We start from the raw sequence: 19,799 nt of genomic DNA, 5'->3' as shown, positions 1-19,799 counted from the left end.
TAGTATGGAAATTCCACATGCCAACAAAGTTCCCGGTAGCTTGTTCTTGGGTGTATTTAATATAAGGCCTCATTGGCTTCTTTATGTTACAAAATTAGAGAGACACTCATTGGCTTTCTGTTTTTTCTGTTTTTCCTGAAGGACTATACTGGTCACACTTTCAAATATTCACAGACAAGATATTCTGGATAAATAACCTTAGAAGAACTAAATTAGGTCAACGTTCATACCGGACCAGTGTGACATGTCCCCTGTAGTGAAATTATCTAGCGTCAGCTACATTGATTGAAAAGGCACTATAGACCAAAAAAAAAAAAAAGTCTTATTACAAGATTTCTCAAAAGCAGATAAGAAAGCAAAGAAGCCCTCTGGTAAATGAGGGGCCTTATCTAGATTTTAATATGGCTGTAAGCAAATTTGTAAATGTTTCTGCAAGTTGGACAACTTGTACTGGAAAGCAGATGTGTCTAAAGTTTCTAGAATCTAAGCCAGTCACTATAGGTTCTATATCCATCCATCAGTGGCGGGGGCCTTTGTGCTTGTCCTCAAGGTCCATTTCATAGGGTGGCTGCAATAGTATCAGATTCAGGGCACATCATCAGGACTGTTCAATGCGTTCCAGGATGGATAGAGCCCAGCGGACCGGTGCTTGAACACCATTATGTGCGGGCACCTGCCTGCTTATCCATTTACTGTTTCTATCCAACTTCATGATAGTTTCTTTCTTCCTGAAAACTACTGTTAATATTGATGAAGTTCCTTATAACAGGATCAAGACATCAAGGGTTCAAAAAAAGGTCCTTGAGATATGTATGTATTTGCTGAAGTCAGCATAACTCAGTTTGTTTTCACTAGCCAGCCTCTATGGCCACTTCAGAGGTGAGCAAATAATCTTCCATTTGTCTGATCCTTGGGATTATCATTCTCTTATCAGTCAACCGAATTGTTTTTCCATTACCATTGTGATCTACGTATTGTCACAAAAAGATATTTAATAAGTTGACAATTTGATATAATTAACAAAATGGCTGTTAGGAAATATATTTCAAAAATCAACAGAGACTAGTTCAGCAGCTAGTGGATGCCATCCCATTTGAAAATTACTAGAATTAGAGCATGTTTCTGAGGGGCAATAACTGGGAGAGCCTTTATCTTCAGGTCTGAACGCATTTCTCCTGTAGACATACTGGCTCGGGCATGCAATAAGCTGGGATGAGATGAAAGTCTGAAGAAAATGCAACAGCCGGAAGCGGAGCATCCTGATTGCATCCTAATAGGAAAGTGAGGGCTGGGCGGAAGACTGCTGCACGCGTTCAAATGCTGCAGGGAGCAACAGCTGCGCGGACAGAAACTCTGGAAAAACAGCTGCCAAAACGAAAATAGAAAAGCAAAATAAATCAAAATTTGAGGTCCCGAATAAAGAATAATTTTTTTTAAATTTAAAATACTAATTTCATGTAAAAGTGAGGGCTGAAAGCCACCTAGCTCTGCTCTCAGATCTGCAGTGGGCATCAGGGGCGAACTGATGTGTATCTCCCCCCAACACACATGCTCTGGTCCCCAGGGTCTTTTGGTTAAAAAGTATTTATATTGATTCTAGCGAGAGAGGAAGGGAGAGGGAGAGAGAAAGAGAAAAACATAGATAGGCTGCCTCCCGCAAGTACCCTGACCAGGGATCAAACCCAAAACCTGGGCAAGTGCCCTGACCGGGAATCAAACCAGTGACCTTTTAGTGCACCAGATAGCACTCAACCAGCTTAGCTACACTGGCCAGGGCTCCAGGGTCTTTTTAGCAAGCTTCAGGCACAGGTACACTTTTGGTTGAAGGGTTTGCTGTCCCTTTGGCACTGTACTTGGTCTGGCCTTTCACAGGCTTTCTGGCTATTTCTAGCTACACCCCGATGTGCTCCAACAGCAAGGTCTGAGAAGCGGGAGCAGTGCCCCGAGCCTCTCTCCTTGCCCTTCAGCCCTTTAGTGAAGCCTCTGTCTGCTCTGGAAGAAAATAAATCTGTTCTCTTTCCTGCTGCACCAGAGAATGCATTTTGTGAGGGGTGGGGGTAGAGGACCATCCTTTCCATTCCTGAGCTAAGCTCCCAATCACACTTCCTTCCTCCTTGATCTGAGCAGGCCCAGGGTTTATGGCTTTTAAAAACTTATATTTCATGTGCTTCTCTTTCAAGGAGGAAAGATGGAACAAAGGGAGGGAAGGGCTCTCAAAGCTCATTACGTGAAAGGATGTTTCTGAAGATCTGTAGCAGGGTCTTTTATTTCAGGTCTGCAAAAATTAACTGATACCTTCGCTGGGGGTTTTTTCTTAAGCTGCAATAGTAACTTAACATTCCTTATGATAAGAAAAGAGAAGATGGTAGGGTAAGAGTTCAATTCAATAGATAAATATCTATTATGTTTCTGGTACTTTACAAAATGTGGGATACGAAGTACAGAGATATTGGTTATAACTCACGCTCTCAAGAAGTTCTCAACCTTGTCTGGGCGAAAGAGAGAAAATGCTTGACTACCACATAGTTTGGCAAAGCAGTAGCAAGCCACCCCATGGGAATGCCAGAAGGGTAGTGGGCATCTGTGCCTGGAGAGATCATAGCCAGAGTCCTCAGAGCTCAGTCTTGGAGAAAGAGAGGAAGGGAAAGGAATTGTAGGCAGGGAACAGCATTTACAAAGGTGCAGAGGCATGAAAGAGGAAGTTGTCGGGAAAATGGCAGCTGCCTTGCCAAGGGAACACATTTACAGGGATGAGGCTTTTATAATTCTGTGGGGAAAGGAGCAATTTGGATCTGAGCACTCAGGGGAAGCTTCCCAGAGGGAGATGGAATTTTCTTAGGGCCTGAAAACAAAGAGCACACCTGCAGAGCCTGAGCAGAAAGGCACATCTCTGGGCAGAGGGAGCAAAACGAGGTTGGGTGTTTGCAGGGTACTTGGGGTGGGGCATCCTTGAGGATGGATGGAGGAGAAGACTTTGAGATGTGAAGAGAAGGTGATGCTGGGGAAGGAGCAGTGGAAGGCCTTGATGGTAGGCAACGAATGTAGACCTGATTCTCTGGGCAGCGAAGACCCGGTGAATGATTTGGAGCAATAAAGACAGGTGAGGTTTGCTACATCTTGGATGTGAAGCTGTGTGTGCACATCTCACTGCCAGGCTTGATGTAAATGGCTTTGCTTGCTCCTTGGTTCATGAGAGTTCTCCTTGACAAGAATCTGAGAGCAACTGAACCCAGAGGGAGAGAGGGGGGGATCATTGAATGTGCTGAGTGGCTGACCTCAGGGTTCTTGGAGCAGCAGGCTGCCCCTTTCTGGGTATGCATGGCCCACAGCCGGACCCATGCTCCCCCTCCCATCTTTAATCGACACTTCCCTCTGGTTAGTCCACTTCGGCCACAGTGTCCTCCTTCCCACTCCAGCCTCAGGCCTTAGTGTTGCTGTTTCCTCTCCCTACAGACACCTCACTTCCTCTCCTATATCAGCTCTTTGCTCAAAGGCCTCTGGTTGTCTTTGAACTGTGCTGGGCCCAGGGGCCTTTGGAATAAGCTGGCCCGAGTGTGTAGCCTGTTTTAAGGTCCCGACTTCTCCGGCGTGGCGGGAGGCTGCAGCGGGCTGCATGGAGGAGGGCAGTGGCGCCAGCAACAGTTGGGGCGGAGATGATTTCAGATCTGATTGCACCTCGCACGGCAGCATAATTGCCAATCAGTTCAGGAGAGATTAGATTCAAAGCTGCATTCACGTGGCTGGGTCCCACCTTGGAATTATTCTAAACTCAGGCAGCTCTGGGGCCTGCCACTCAGGTCCTGGAGCCTGCGATCCCCCTGGGGCTGCAGAGAGGCTCAGGCATGTTTTCATCCCAGTTCTTGGAGCCCTGCTGGGCCATCGAGCTCCAATCAGGGGGCTGTCAGGAGGGCATCCTGATGCTGTCCTTTCAGGAGATTGCTCAGGGGACCAGGACAACCTCAGGATCCCTAATGAGCTCAGCAGCCAGGGGCTTCCACTACAGACCCCAGGAGCAGGCAGGCACACAGCTGAAGTGACAGGATGCTCAGTGCTACGCATGCAGTCACCAGCTGTGTGACCAGCAGTGACTGAGCCATGTGGCCTGGCCCAGAGTGAGCTCAGAAGTGAGGCCGGCTGTGCCAGTTCGGATAACAGCACCTCCAGGAGGTGAGAGACTATCCCTATTTCACTCCCAGTTCCTCCTCAGGACCCTCAGGGTAAAATTGCACATTCCAAATTTGAATACAAAGAATAATAAATGAGAAATGAAATCAAAACTCCTCATATATCAAATGCACAACTGTGCGGGAGACAGGACTTTAAATAGATTCACGGAGACACATTTCAAAACGGGCAATTTGGATATTAGAACTCAAATGCTATCTGTGGCTTTGGGGAGCAGTGCCAGCATGTTCTGCAGGCTGGAAACAATCCCCCGCCCACATCCCTAAACCTTTGTCCCTGATCCTGCTGACCCGAGCACACTCCCACCAGGGTGCCCCGGACCCCTCTGCACACAGTTTCCCTCTCCCCCACTCCATGCCATTTAGGAGCCCTCTCAAAGCACCTTGGGGCTTTTCCTCAGCTAGAACTTGTAACATGCCTTCCAGTCCTCTTACTTCTTTGGGACAGGAGCCCTGTCTCGGTTTGCCTTGTCTCTTCATCACCAGCATGCGCTGGACTTGGCTGCAGGAGGGGAGAAGTAAAGCAGGAAAGGGGTAAAAGCCAACATCTCCAAGAGCGTCCTTGGCTTCCCTCTTGGTGATGGTGAGAGAGCACTGGCTCTTTCTGGGCCAGAGCAGTAGACAGTCAGGCGGGAGCCCTGGGCGGGTGTTGTAGGGATCTGCCTCCCTCATTACTCACTGCTGTCCCAGGGCCTCAGCTTCCACCTGGACACAGGACACGGGTGGGACCAGCCTTCCCCCTTTAATGGTCAGGGGCTATTCCAGGGACTGGCTAGCAAGACTCACGAAAAGTTTTATTTATTATTTTTATTTTTCTGTCCTTTAATTTCATTCTTTAGCGGGGGAAAGAAGACATTCTTTTGTGATTGGTTGAGGACTGGCAATAAGTAAGTAACTGGGAGCAGTATAAAATGGTTCCCCTGGTCGTATGGGATGGCCAGCACCCTCCAGGAGGCTCAGGTCATGTTTTAAACGTGAAATGACTGTGGTACACAGGCAGACACCTGCTGCAGACACCAGCCCGGGAAACACTGCCAGGGGAACTTGAAACATTGCAAGTTGTCTTAGGACTTGTCAGTGCTTTCAGAAAGGTCAGACCTTGACTTTAACTTTAATACAAAGCACATGGATCTTTGCCCTTTTATTTACATAAACTCGTCAGCACCTAGCCTGGAGTTGAACAATCTGACCCCAAGAGCTACAGCATCTCCAATTTAAAGTCTTGAGCTACAGAGCTCTAAATTTGGGTGCAAAGAGCACCAAGAGAAATGTGATATTTGGTTCTAGATAAGAGATCATAGATCCAGCTACAGACAGTTCTAGGTTTACAGAGTCTTTGGATGGTGGGGTGGGGTGTTCATAGGATAAATATATGTGACGTAATGTAGCCAGTGATCCCGGAGACTCTCGTGTGTTTGTTGCTTTTCTGGGAGTTGAGCAGCATTCGCTTCTCCAAGATCAGCATGTGGTTTAGAAACTGAGCCCTCATTCTGCTCTCAGAGAAGTGGTGTTGGAGACAATTACTTAGGGACGTTCCAGAAATTCCCTAATTCAAAGATTAATTATAGTCATTCTTAGATTTCATGAAAACAGTTGTTTAAGAGAAAACGACCACGAAACTGCTTTGTGATCATGCTCAATTTATCAAGGTACATGGAACTACAATATAATTACTGCAGGCTTTTGGTTGTTTGAATTAAGAAGTACCAAACTCATTTTGCAGCTATTTTGGGAAATAGCAGGAAGAAATGACTAATGTAATGAAAGATTGCTTTTTTGGGGGTGCAGATTGCAAAATACAAGTTCTTTTCTAAAGAGGCATGAGTGTGTGTGTGTGTGTGTGTGTGTGTGTGTTGAAATCAAGGGTATTTTTCTCTAAAAGTTTGTGATCTCAGAAGACAGCATTACATGGGAGAAAGAAGGAGAGAAAGAAGCATGTTCTAAGACTACATGCTCCATAAGTGACACAGGAGTCAACAGGTCTTCAGTTCTTGCATCTCTGAGAACAGGAATGAGGCTTTGCCACTGGAGATCCCAACGTAATCAGGAGGGGCCCTGCTCCAATGCGCATGGCTATTTCTCCAGCAAAAGAGTGTGCTACCTGATCCGTATGCACTGTGCTTAAAGCAGGGAAACAAGATAGAATTTCATTTAAGACTATCTGCACATGCCTGGTGGGCGAGGAGGTCCCAGAGGAGCATACCCTTGGGTCCAAGCTGGCAGATGCAAAGAGGAAGGAAAATACAGGAAAACTCACCACTGACATATTGATTGTTCTTTGGGTTTTGACGTTTCCCCTGAACCTCTCTTCTTGTTTCCTTTCCATGGCATCAAGGCAGTTAGATGCTTTTTGTGTTTTGCCCAGAGATTTTTAGTTTAATCAGCGGGAGCCATAGGCAATAGTGGGCTTGCATCCTCATGGCCAGCACCAGGAGCCCCATACGTTTTTAACTAATTCTTGCTTTCAGACACAGGCTATTCCAAATTCACCTGCTCAAGACCCAAAATCAGCTTGTCACCAAAGAGTCCTGCTCCCTTTGAGGGAAGGATTTTAAAATGCTGATCTGGGTAGTAGGGTGCTCACAGTTAGTGCTGTGCAATGCGTCTAGGGTCTTATAGTGAAAAGAGCTGGGGATTAATTGTGGGTTTATACTGCTACCTCCGATTCAAACCCTACACCGCAGAGTTCTTCCTTTTCTTCCCCCATTCTGTACTTGTATCTCCTTTTCCTACAGCCACATCCCTGGTTCCCAAGAATTTTAAAATATTTACTCATGTGCTCAAATCTCCAATGCATGCAATATAAATTCAGAATTAGTACATCAATGCAAACCCACAAAGCAAAGTTCAGGATTTCTTTGCAGTTAATTTTGTTTTACATGGTTTAAAAATTAAAAAAATATACATGCAAAGGTACTCAGAGAAGTCTCACTGTCATTCTTATCCTTTCCATCCAATTTCCACTGATCCCTACAGATAAGTGTTTTTGTTTGTTTGGGGTTTAGCCAGCCTGGGTTGTTGTTTGTTTGTTTTTACAAAATATGTGTGTGTCTATGAGTTAGTTCCACTTCTTTCTTACAGAAAGGTTAACACACTATGTATACTCTTCTGCGCCTTGTTTTTTCACTTAGCGGCATGCCTTAGAAATGATTCCGTGCCAGTTCACAGAGGCTGAAAGGTCATCGGGATGTGGTCTGTGTGGTGTTGAAAGGCACCACTGATGCTCTAAGATGCCAGGCTGCACCTAGACCTGGAAAGTCTTGACTGGCTCTGTGTGCTGTCCTGGCAACAGGTCTGGATTAGCAGAATGCAACTCCCATCCACTGTGATAGAAAACCATCAGTCTACAGCACCCCTCTGCTTCCTCCTCTCTCAGTTGGAGCCTTTGGCTTCCTCTCTCCTCTTTCTATCATGGGTAGAAAAGTACAAAATGCAGCGGCAATCATTGGCCCTCCTCTGTCCACCTGTTGGTCCCTCCCTCCTCACCTTATTGATTTCCTTTATTGATTTTCCCCAGAAGAAATACACTAAGCCATGTGCCATATTCATATATATCTTTCTGTTTCCCCACTGTAAGCCCCCCTGAATCAGTACCATCTCACTGGTTCCCCCCACCCCAGCATATGGGAAAGTACCATCAAGTGCTCATGGTGGGTGTGCCCCTGAGATGCACTAGGGAAACTCTTACACAGTGAGGGTTGGTGGTATGTGTTACCAAAGGACTGAAGCGATGGAAGTGTTTCTGGATTCCTGACCAGGACCCAGTCTGACAAGAGGGCTCCCTTGGTCTCTGAACCCCAAGTGGAGTCCTGGATGAAGAAGCCTCTTCTGCCCCAGTTTGCCTTGGGTGACAGGACAGAGCACAGACCTTTCAAACAGCTGGAGTCTTTCTGTCCATTTTCACTCTCTCTACTCTCTCTCCAGTTGTCTTAACAGTAAATGCTCTTATTGCTACTGGGGATGTGGTCTTTAATTAGTTGTTTATACCGAGCCTGAACCCAGCTTCTTCCTCTGGAAGCTGGATGAAGAGGAGCTCTACTCCTCTGGCTCTTGGTGGCCTTGCAGGTAACTGAGTAGTCTACAGGGTCTGAGGCTTTTATCTCCCCTCCATCATCAGTTTCTTCTTCTCGACTTCTCTTCTCTGCTTTTTCTGACTTCCCTCCTTTCTTCTCTCTCCCTCCTCTTTTCCTTTCCTCCAAGCCTACTCCTTTCCCCCATTGCTCTGCCACAGAGCTGCCTAATACAGGCTCTTTCTGTTTAGTTATTATCTAACTTTTTCTTTGAAATAACAAAACATACTACCGAACCCTAAAACAGACTTCAGAAATCAAAATAAACAATGCTCTGAATAGATGTAAAGGTCACAAATTCACTTCTTTTACCTGGGGGAGGGAACAGGGTGTCAAGCTACAGGTATAAGCTTCTGGGAGTAATGTCATGTCGATGGCAGCTACTAGTCAACAGAAAATTACATGCAGAGAAGTGTTGGCGTGACAGGAACACCATGCGGAGAACCTGCGGTGGGAAACATGCAAAATAAGAGATTCAGAAAAGGTGAGTAATGCTTAGAAATCAAATAAAAAAAGACCAATGTGATCCCGATGACACACAAATAATACAAAAACTCACCAGAAATTCCTGGATGGTATTAACAAAAATAATATCTTTTGGTTAAATTATTCATCTACCCCTTGAGCTGAGATAAAAGCCATTCCTTTCACTTGGTTCATTCTCTGTTAGAGGGAACTAAGTTAATTAAGTTCCTGGAACTTGGGCTGCTAAGAATTTACAAGGACACCTTTGAATGTGGCAAAAGGAGAATTGAAAAGTGAATGCTGGAGCGTTAGCTGCCAGTGTCACCCCCGTGTCGAAGGAAGAGGAGTTGAAGGTGGCAGGGCTGTGATTCTTCTTCATTCAAATTCTAATGCTCCCCAGCCTGAGCATTATTTCCTAAACATGCATTTCCAAAGTCTATATTGGCAGTTATGTTGATATTGGGGTAAAAACTAATTTTTGAGTCACTGTAACCAACTGAATTTTAGCTGCCACCTGTGCTATCTCTACAGGAGACTGACATCCAATGTTCAAAATAATGAATCTGAACACTGCAAAATCGTGAGGAGTCTTTTAAACCATCCAAAATTAAATCAAGCTCAATGTTCTTTTATTGTTAAAGGCGGTGCAGCCTATTTCTCTGAGAGATGGGAATCTCAACCTGACCAGAAACTCAACCCGGTCCCAAGCCACCTTGGGCCTCGCTACTCAGCCAATGTGTCCCCATCAGCTCACCGCTGAGGACTAGGTGCCTCCCCTTCCCTCTCCACCACGCTGCCTCACTTCACCTGTTCCCACCGTCTAGGCCAGACAGCCATCGCCTCTCACCTGTCTGCACAGCAGTCTCCGGACTGGTCTTCCACCTCCCTCTTGCCTGCTTCCAGTCTGTTCCCCACAGAGCATGGGAGAAAACCTTTAAGATGATCAGTCAGATCACAACACTTCCTTGTTTGGAACCCGTTTGTGGCTTCCCTTCATGAACAGGAGGTCAAATCCCGGATCGAGGTCCCCAGGGTCTTCCCCATATCACCCCCATCCACCGTCAGTCCACTCCCTCTGGCTTAGCCATGGGGTCTTTGCATGCAGAGTTGTGTCCCCCTCAGGGTTTCTGCATTTGCCATTCCCTTGGCCCAGGGTGGTCTTCCCATGACTAGGACTCTGCTTAAATGTCGCCTCTGCAGAAGCCACCTAGTCCAGGACACACCCTTGGTGTTCTGTCAGGGCTCCCTGGTGTCATTTGCTGTGGAGCCGGAGCTCTCCTGTGAACAGGATGCCTCTGGCTCACTCACCATGGGAATCGAGCGCCTGGTACCTTACCCGGTATGTTATAGGTGCCTGAAAATGTGTGTCAGTTGAAAAAGCAAAACACAACTGCTTGTGAAGCAGAGGATCCCTTTCTCTGGCCCAGAGAGACAATGAGGGCTTGTTAAACTGGTTTTAGTGTTTATATAGGTAGTTCAGCCCTTGCAGGTTGTCACGTGCTTAGAGAGGTGGGACAACAGAGGCAGGCATTGAGCAGCTACTTCATGGTGAGGGGCCTGGTGATCATCACCACAGAGAGGAGAAAAGAGTAACCCGCTAAGAAAACCCCACACAGCCCTGGTCAGTGTTGCTCAGTGGTTAGAGTATCAGCCTGTGCACCAAAGGTTCGTGGGCTCAATTCTGGTCAAGGGCATGTACCTGGGTTACAGGTTCAATCCCTGTACAGGAGGCAACCAATTCCCTCTCTCTCTCTCTTCTTCCCTTCCTCCCTTCCACTCACTCTAAAAATTAATGGAAAAAATATCCTTGGGTGAAGATTAACAAAAAATTTAAAATAATAATAATAATAAATTTTTAAAAATGAATCACCCACTCTGAACCTCAAGCAAAGAGCATGAGTGGGGACAAACGGTAAAGCACAGCAGTGACATCTGGCAGGATGGCTGTGAAGGTAGGTGAAGAACCGACATCCTCAGAGCACCTGCCACACAGGGAGGGAGTGCTCAGTTTTAGTTGGATCTAAAGCAACAAAACCAGCTTGGGAATAAATCTGAAGGCTAGGGCGGCTTTTCTCTTTCTTTCTTTTTTTGAGTCATAACACTTGATAAGTGAAGGGACAAAAGCAGTCAGCTTACCACCTGGCAAGTCCCACTCAGACCAGGCCTTTCCTCCTGTTGACCACATTTTCTCACAGAGGTGATGAGTTGTGTCTTCCAGAATGAATGCCATCGACGCCCACTGGCTAAACAGTTTGCCAAGTAGGCTGGTGTTGTCATTTAGATACCTACTATTTTTAATATGGCCATTTAAAAAACTTACACACAGTACACAATACACACTTAATAAGTTAAGAGCTAAAAGCAGCAAACCTAATCATTTGGCTGTTACCCCAGGTGTACATAACTCTTGTGGAATCTCAGGGGTACTACAACCAAAGAAAAGATTACGATGAGTGAGTCAAAAGTCTCTAAGCACCAACTATAGGCAAGAGCATATCATCTGAGATCCTCCAATACTAAGCAATTGCTACACAAACCTACCCAGAAACGCAGGTCACCAAACATGTTCAGACTTAGGTTCTGGTTATCGAGGAAGCCTTTTATCTCAAAAGCCACAACAGATGTCCTTTCAGGGTTAGAAACTTATTTTCTAAACTACCAGCTACATGAAACCTTCTGTCCACATGCAACAGAGAACTGTGATGCTTTCCTGTACCTTTTAGTGTCCTCAGTGCCTATGTCAAGTACTGTCTATTTGAGCCACCATGAGGTTTGCCCTGTGAGCAGGCAAACACCCCTGACAATTTAAATGTTTAATGAGCATCTGGGGAAGTGTCCTTTGCAGTCAGGTGTTTGGTAAGCAGCGCTGTCTCCTTGCTGCCCATGCTGTGGTTGTAGGTGACAATGGCTCTAGTGTATCTCGATACTCTCATGATGACTGTGCCTTACTAACGCTTAGTCTGTGTGCTCCGTGGTATTACTCACTATCTACACCCGTCTCTTTCAACAGATTATAAGCATATCAGATGCACAGCTCAAGTCTAGCAAAGAAGTTTGTACACAGCAAAGGTTCAGTACACTCCTGACTCAGGACTAAAATGCATCTCTAATCTTACATCATCTGGTATACACACGCAGGATGGTGATTGATAAAGGTTTCTTGTGTTATAAATAAAGCTGAATTCCTGCATGTTCGTGTAGATGAATGGATGAAGCCTCAGGAAGGTATCACTGTTTTCATTTGTCAAACACAGAGTTGTGCTCAGTTGCAGTGCTTTAGTCTGGGGCATGGAACGGAATAGGTCTGCACAAGCACAGGTGCAAATATGCTACTTGCTATATCACAAACGTCCTTCTGCGCGTCTTCAAATGCACGAACTATTTGCATAAATGCACTCACAGGGTGGGGGTAAAACAGTGCTGCTAACAGACCAGCCCTGGGCCACACAACAGGAGATGTTGGGAGATTTGCCTTTGTTTTGAAACCAAGAGGGTGTGGGAAGGGCGATGGTGACCCATGAGAAGGACATTTTCTGGCAGTTAGCGAGTGACCAGAGGAGTTTGAAAACCTGGAGGGAACTCAAAGGCCCTTAAGAGGAAAAAAAGTAAATGAAAATGTCCAGCTGCTCATTAATCACCAGGAGTTGTCTGACCTGGGAGGTGGGGGCAATACTATTGCTATTATAAACTATACAAATGTAAAGAAGAGAGTAATTACCTCCTTCATACACTGAAAAGTTAAATGTGAAACTCCTTGTTGCCATGGCCACACTGGACTGTGTACAGCGCGGGGCTTCTCCTGGCCGGACCGGGCCAATTTAGTAGCCAGGGAGAAGGGAGCGCTTCCCCCTTAATGACATTCTCTAGGGTTCCTTTCTTTTAGTAGGTCCTTTCTTTGAAAATAAAATCCAATTGATTATGTACATAACTTCACAAATAAGAATACACAGAAAAGAAAGGCGAGACTGAGCCAGCAACCCACGATTATCAATGTGGGTTGCTGAACTTCCTTAGCGAGAATTGGAGGTGACACCGGGCAGAGGGGTCTGGGCACAGCTCTCCTGCCCATCAACAACATGATTCCACAGCAACCCCAGATCACCTCTTTATTCTTGAAACCTATTGTTTGTTAATGATTTCATCAAAGAGCCTGTTCTCAGGATTCCGCTGAGATCCAGGAGCAGCTTGGTAGGGGTGTGTAGACAAACACCGGGATAGATGAGCGTCCCATTGACTCTTTCATCAAAATCTTAAAAAAATAGGATTGAAATGTACTGGTGTGATGTGAAAGCAATGATGACATCTCCATGATCAATGAAATCATAACTTCATCTCGAGGGGCTCCTCCCCACTGATCAAGGGTTGGGAGACTGGAATTGTCTTCCTACTCTGTTTTCTCTCGGATTTTCATCACCCTCAGACCCCTGCTTTTCAGTTTCAGAAATAAATCCTTTCCTCTTTTTTTCCTGAATGTCCTGGTAACTTTTTGTTTTGCAGGAATAACAATATGCTCCCTAAAAAAGGACACTAGAGCCTTGGTTTTAGGGTCTGAAATGATCAAAACCATACACCCATTCTAGGATGTCCTGTCAAAAAGGAAACAAAAAGGAACGTTTCTTGCCTGTACTGTGTTGAGCGCTTGTCAGGTTGTTGGGCCGGTTCGTTTCAGGGGCAGATAGGAATGCACACCGCCTCTGTCAGCCCATGCCTCTCACCCACAAACTGACCCATGTGTCTCGGAGGAGACAAGGGCAGACTTGCAGAGTAAGCATTTAGGAACTTTTGTAGCAATATCACCACATAATGCTATGTCTATTGATTCTCATAATAAAAAAATTGGCTGGTATTTCTTTGATTATTTTTCTTTCACTGTGTTAGTAACTCATCTTTTTTACATTTGACAAAAATGTCATTCCATGAGTGGTCAGAAATTTTAATAAAATATTAGTTCTTCACTGCGGGGTTGGTGGTCTCAATCACATAGGCAGAACCCATAAGTGCCTCCTTAAGACAGAACGACAGCAATGCCGAGCCAACACCTACCTTCCTGGAGGGGTCAATTGTACGGCTTACTTTGTAAATTCTTTTTTTAACTATCTCTAGGCATTAGCTTTTCTGTTCTTTTTGTTGGGTAAACTGAGCGAGTCATGGAAACCAGCTCAGGTCTTTTCACAAATGGCCCCTGTGCAGCCTTCTTGAACTCTGTCTGGAGGCTCCCAGCTGGGAAGCTGCCCCACAGGCTTTGGGCCAGTTGAGGAAATGATCTGCTCTTGAACAGGGTCCAAGAGAGATCCAGCTCGAGCCAAGAGCCACCGGGAAACTGCACACTCCCATCTCTAAGCACTGCCTAGTGAGTGTGCAAGCAGTTTACACAAAGGTCATAGCCCAAGTTCAATCATACATTAGTTATTAGGAATTTAAACACTTCTCAATGGAAATCATGTTAAAAATTGAGATTAGGTTCTCATATAAGCCTGTTAAAGCCCATTTAACCCATGATGTAGCTAAAGTTTTAAAGAAATGGTTTAAGAAAATTATTCTAAATATCTCTTATACTTGACAACACCTTTCCATTCCTCTGCCCCAACCTTCTCACTGTTTTATTAGGACTTGCTCACCCCAAATTATTTTTCATGCTGCAGTCAGAGAGATGCTTCTGAAATAACTCTATGGTCTTCCTCCTCACAACCTTCATGGGTGCCTCGGAGCCAAACTTCAGCCTGGCTGTGTCACCTGGCTGCATCACCTGCCTTGCCTTGGTTGACAACTTTGCCTGTTTTCCATCAGCCAGAACAAGAGAAAACTTCCCAGGACTGTGGACCCTCTGCCCTCTCTCTTCCTTCTGGATTATCAGACTCCCCTTCCCTTTATCTGGTCACACTTGCTCATCCTCAGGTCTTGACTAAAAGGAATTTTCTTCAGATAGATTTTCTTTATCCCTGGGCCCTCCTGCAGGTGAGGTCCTTCTCTACCCTGAATTTCTCCAGTCATAGGACCATCCTGGGGCACCTACTGTCACCAGGGAATGTGTTTCTCTCTTTTTCTCTGTCCCTCCTCTATACGTGGTACCTGGCACGTAGCAAATGTTCAGTAGAATAAAATCAAACAGAAAGAAACTCTGAAGAGCTGATGAATATTGGGGGGGGGGCGGGAATCAGACCACGTTGCATCAAAAATGGGAGATACAACTGGGGGAGTTTAGCACAGGGAACAGTTATTAGAGCATCATAATAACCATTTTCAGAGGTTTTGAGGTCCCTCACACAGGAATAAAGATTGGCTTTTTGTGTCTCTGATGGGCTGAGCTAGGATCCCTTGGTAAGTGTTAAGATACAGTTTCACTTGGTTTTGAATAGAATGTTCTACCTCAATCGTCTAGCAGTTGTGTGGATTTAGCAAGTCTGTTCTTGGAGGTACTCAGGCCAGATCCCTTGTCAGGGATGTTGTAGAGGGAGGTGCTATCTGGGTGGAAGATTGAGCTCCATGGTCTGGAATTCCATCTGAAATTCTAAGGAAATCCTTTGCCTCATCTCCTGAGGTTTCTTATGCCGCAAAGATGGTCCTGGGATCCATCTGGTAGTTGACCTGGAGCTTCTTCCTCAAAGAGAAGAGTTGGAGGCAGTCACAGCAGCAGCCTGCAGCCCTCGGCTGAGAGCACGTCCCCTGAAGGGCACACTCCCCCCAGTTTGTTCTTTGGGATAATCATGAAAAGCAGAGGCAGCCGCCTGCATTGGCCTGGTCCTTTCAGAGTCCAACAGTTCTTTGTTTTCAGCTTTGAGCTGAAAGTAAAAATAAGCCTTTTACTTTATTGTGGCTTCTTCCACTCTTTTACATTGTTAAAAAATGATCATTTCTTCCAATTCAATGAACTATTTTATCATTAATTCACTAAATGAGGTTTACCATTTAAAAGCTTTGAGTATTCAGAAGTCTTTATTCCTACTGGCGCAGTGATACTCAGATATACTCACAAACAGGTATTAAAAGAAGTGCGTTTGTTTATTTTTGTTTGTTTCTTCAGTCATCTGTATCATTTTCAAACGCAGAGTAAAGGAAGCCCCGCTCACGTCTCTATAGATCTCACAGGAAGAGAAATGTAACTTCTATCACCCAGGAGGCCCTGTGAACGTGCGGGGCTGTTGTTGGGTTGAGTGGGTCAGCAGGGAAGCAAGCTGCTTAAACAAAGACACTTGCATTTGCCAAATCCTCCTCCTCCTCCTCCTCCTCCTCCTCCTCCTCCTTCTTCTTCTTCTTCTTCTTCTTATTATTATTATTATTATTATTGGAACTAGGAACAAAGTCCCAACAATAACTGCAGAGTTAATTTGGCTTCAAATTCTTTCCTTCCTAATAGAGCTCATTACACTAAGAGAAGTCTCAAAATGCTTTCTGTTTTGTGTCTTTGCAGCAATATTTGCCAAAGATCCTGGCAACCCATGTTTTTACTTTGAGCCAAACAATCAGGAATCAAGCGGTTATCGGGGCCCTCCTCCCCTGGGCACATTGTTTATGAGATGGAAACGGGGACCCAGGAAAGAGAAGTCATTTTCGCCACATCTGGCCAGAAGTTGCAAAGGATTATCACACTTAAGAAAGTAACAACTTCAGTAAGTACAGGGACATGATTATTAGCAAGTGAAAGTATAAATAAAATGTGTGTGTGTGTGTGTATTTATATATATATATATATAAACTCTTAAAAGCAGTAGCCAACCTTGGTCAATAAGCAAGGCTATTTCCCTTTAAGATGGCCAAGGGCATGTCCACATCGCCCTGTCCGTCTGAAGCATCTGGTGACCTGCATGTGGATGTGTCTCTGGGCGTGCTTAGTGACAATATGCAATATGTATGTGCACATAAAGTTCTGTTTGCCAAACTCGTAGTAATTTATGTAATTATACACATAATGCATTTTAACCAAATACACAAAGAAGATTTTTATAATACCACTTAGGGTCTAGATTTAACTTAAACCGCTACTTAGTCTATCTCTCCTAATAGGATCCTAAAAGGGAATTTTATGACAACATTATCAGTAGCATTTTGCTGATAATTAGAATAACAATAATAATACCGAGATATTTTTTCAGTAATAATGGTGTTATTAATGAGATTTTTATGAAAGACAGACTTCTTTGGTATAATTATGAAAATTGATCTTTTGCATTTTACTTATTCACTGAAATCAGATAAGTGGCTTAACTACATGTATTATTTCTAATAAATATTCAAAAGAATGCATTTAAACAAGGCTCCTCATTCTATTCTTGCTCATATTCCTTGCATTTAAATAAAAGTGTAATTGCTCTGCTTTTTAAACTGCTAGTTTGGATTAGCTGTCTAACCTGTACAGTGTAGCTGTTTGCTGTTTGCATTTTTAATAGCTTTATTACCATTTGGTGAAGCCTTAATTTCTGACTCCCTTGAAGAGTCCTGCCTTTAAGTCAGCACTACAATTTAACCAGCAATAATCTGTCAAGATAAGATAAAGACCCACACCAGATGAAACGTGGTATTTTTGTGGGGCTTTCTGTCATTGTTAGAGGCAAGCTCCCGGGATGTCAAAATGTAACCTCTGAAAGTTTTCTAAACTTTGCAGCACAATTTTACAGTTTGTGTTCTTAATCAATGGCCCCAGAATGCATTTTCTCATCCACCAGGGAAAACAATTAGAATCTCTGCATAGTTATCTGTGAATATATGCACTCCAGGGCATTAGCAGGAATCTATCTTTACATGTATGTTGATGTGTGTGTGTATGTGTACACACGGAAACACTGCCAGTAGGAACAGAAAAGCTTTAGTTTTTCAGCAATAGTAATGATTTTATTTTCTAAGAGGTGGAGACTATACATATATGTATGCATGCTTGATTTTTAAAATAATACCGAACATATAAAAGTGGAGAGAATAGTATAATGAACCCTCACTACCCATCACCCAGTTCCAACAATTGGCAACTTACAGAGATTTGGTTCTATTGGTCCCATCCTCCCTCTGCCCCCTGACTCCAGGCAAATCCTGAATGTCACATATTTTTATGTGTACATATTTAGGTGTGGATCTTAAAAAAATAAGGAATCCGTGAGGGCTGGGTGGCGGTGGGCAAAGGGAGGGAAAATGGGGACATCTGTAATAGTGTCAACAATAAAAATAAATAAGGAATCATTTTTTTAAAACCATGATTACATATATAGTCACACCTGAAAAACTAACAGTAGTTTCTTAATACGATGAAATATCCAGTCAGTATTTACATTTCCCAGTTGTCTCATTTAATGTCATATATCTAAATTAAGTATGTCATAAATATATTTTTTCAGTTTAAAGAAATTTTTTTTGCTTGAGCCAGGATCCAAATAAGGGATCCTACACTGTGCTTGGTTGAAATGCTTCTTGAGTCTTTTTTAATTGATAGGTCTCTTCCTCTTCTTCCTTATAATTTGTTTGCTGAAGGAAACAGTCATTGATCTATAAGGTTTCCCACTTGGGGGATTTTCCCAGTTGTATTCCTATGGGTCAGTCTAACCCACTCCTCTGTGTATCCTATTAATTGTAATTAGATCTGGGGGTTTGACCAGATTCTGGTTTATGGGGGGAAAGAGGGCAAGCCCATTGCTGAGGTGGTTCTGCGCCTCATCACAAGGGGAGCGATGTCTGTCTGTCACCTTCTTTGTAACGCTGGTAGCGGCTGCTGCCTGGTCGAGACACACTAATACGTTTAGGGTTGGAACACGGTCCTATTCGAATCGTCACTTCTCCTCCCCCTATTTAAAAAGCTGGAACACTTCTACAAAGAGAAAAATCTCTCCATATTATACCTGGTTGCACAGTTGTGTAGTTTATACTGGAAAGGCGGGATAAATATTTGATACCCTCCCTTTGTTTACTAGTTTTCAAAATGATGAATTATTCATTAGCATCTTCCTGTGGTAGCAGTTATTTATTTATTTAAGTTTTATTAAAAATCTCATGGATTTAAACATACGTGATGTGATTCAACCCATTGCAGTTATACTTTGATGATCCAATTTTCCCACCTTTGGTCACTAGAAGGCTCCTTATATTGGCCCCCTGTGGTATGACCAAATGTCCCAGGCCCAGGTCAGCTTTTCCTCCAAGGAACTCTGGTCCTTTTCAGTGAGAAGTTATATTTCAGGACTACAATGTTGGCACTTGGATTTATATACATACATGTGAATATGTGTACAGTTTCATTGCTATATCTGGACCTCCTCCAATATGTATCATGTAAATCTTTAATGAAAAACAGTCACAAAGCAGTATCTTAAAACTGTTACCCAATCCACCACATGAGGATTTATTTTAGCATCTGACAGTTCCTTTTTCACGATTCATGACACAGATGCTATGATCAACTGCACTGGGTCAGTAAGTCATTAAAATACTCTAATCTGATGTATCATAAGCATTTCTATTTTAAGATATGGCCACGAGATGATAATAATCAGAATGCCAAGCATAAGAGTTGAGTCATAATCTTAGGCCTCCCAAAGCCTTTTCAAAAGGTTAATTCTACAGAATTTCATGCACTCCACTTTCCTTTCTTTCCGAAGTGCACAGGAACCCGTTATACCTCAAATAATCCTGTGGTCTGGGAAGCAAAGATTTTCACACCGAGGTGAACAGACTTCACCTGAAAGAAAAGCACAGCAGAGTGGCCTAGCCCTCACCAAGAAGGAAAGGCTCCAGGTTGTTCTACATCTGACTCATGAACTGTAGGTAGATGCTGCTTCTGGCTGGCTGACTAAAATAAACATGTGAGTCAGTCGGAGTGGATGGAGGGCCGAGGAGGGGAGAAAGCAGGAAGCACGAGCCAGGCTGCCAGCTGTGGCGCTCGGTCCCTCTAGCGCATGGTCCCCAGCTCTGAGCACATTCTGGTCAGCCGTTCCAATGTGGGGAGCTCTCCAGTGCTCCCTGTACATGTTGGATGCAATCTGCCACCTTCACTCAGGCATTCAATGCTCTTCCAGCAATGGTCCCAACCCCACTTTCAGCCTTGCTCCCGCAGGGGTCTGCTCATTCTTTGGGCAAATGGAACTCTCTCGAACCCTGAGCC

The sequence above is a fragment of the Miniopterus schreibersii genome (genome assembly GCF_964146895.1).
Source record: "Miniopterus schreibersii genome assembly, chromosome: 2".
NCBI classification, from domain to species: Eukaryota; Metazoa; Chordata; class Mammalia; order Chiroptera; family Miniopteridae; genus Miniopterus; species Miniopterus schreibersii.
This window is presented reverse-complemented; position numbering follows the sequence as displayed.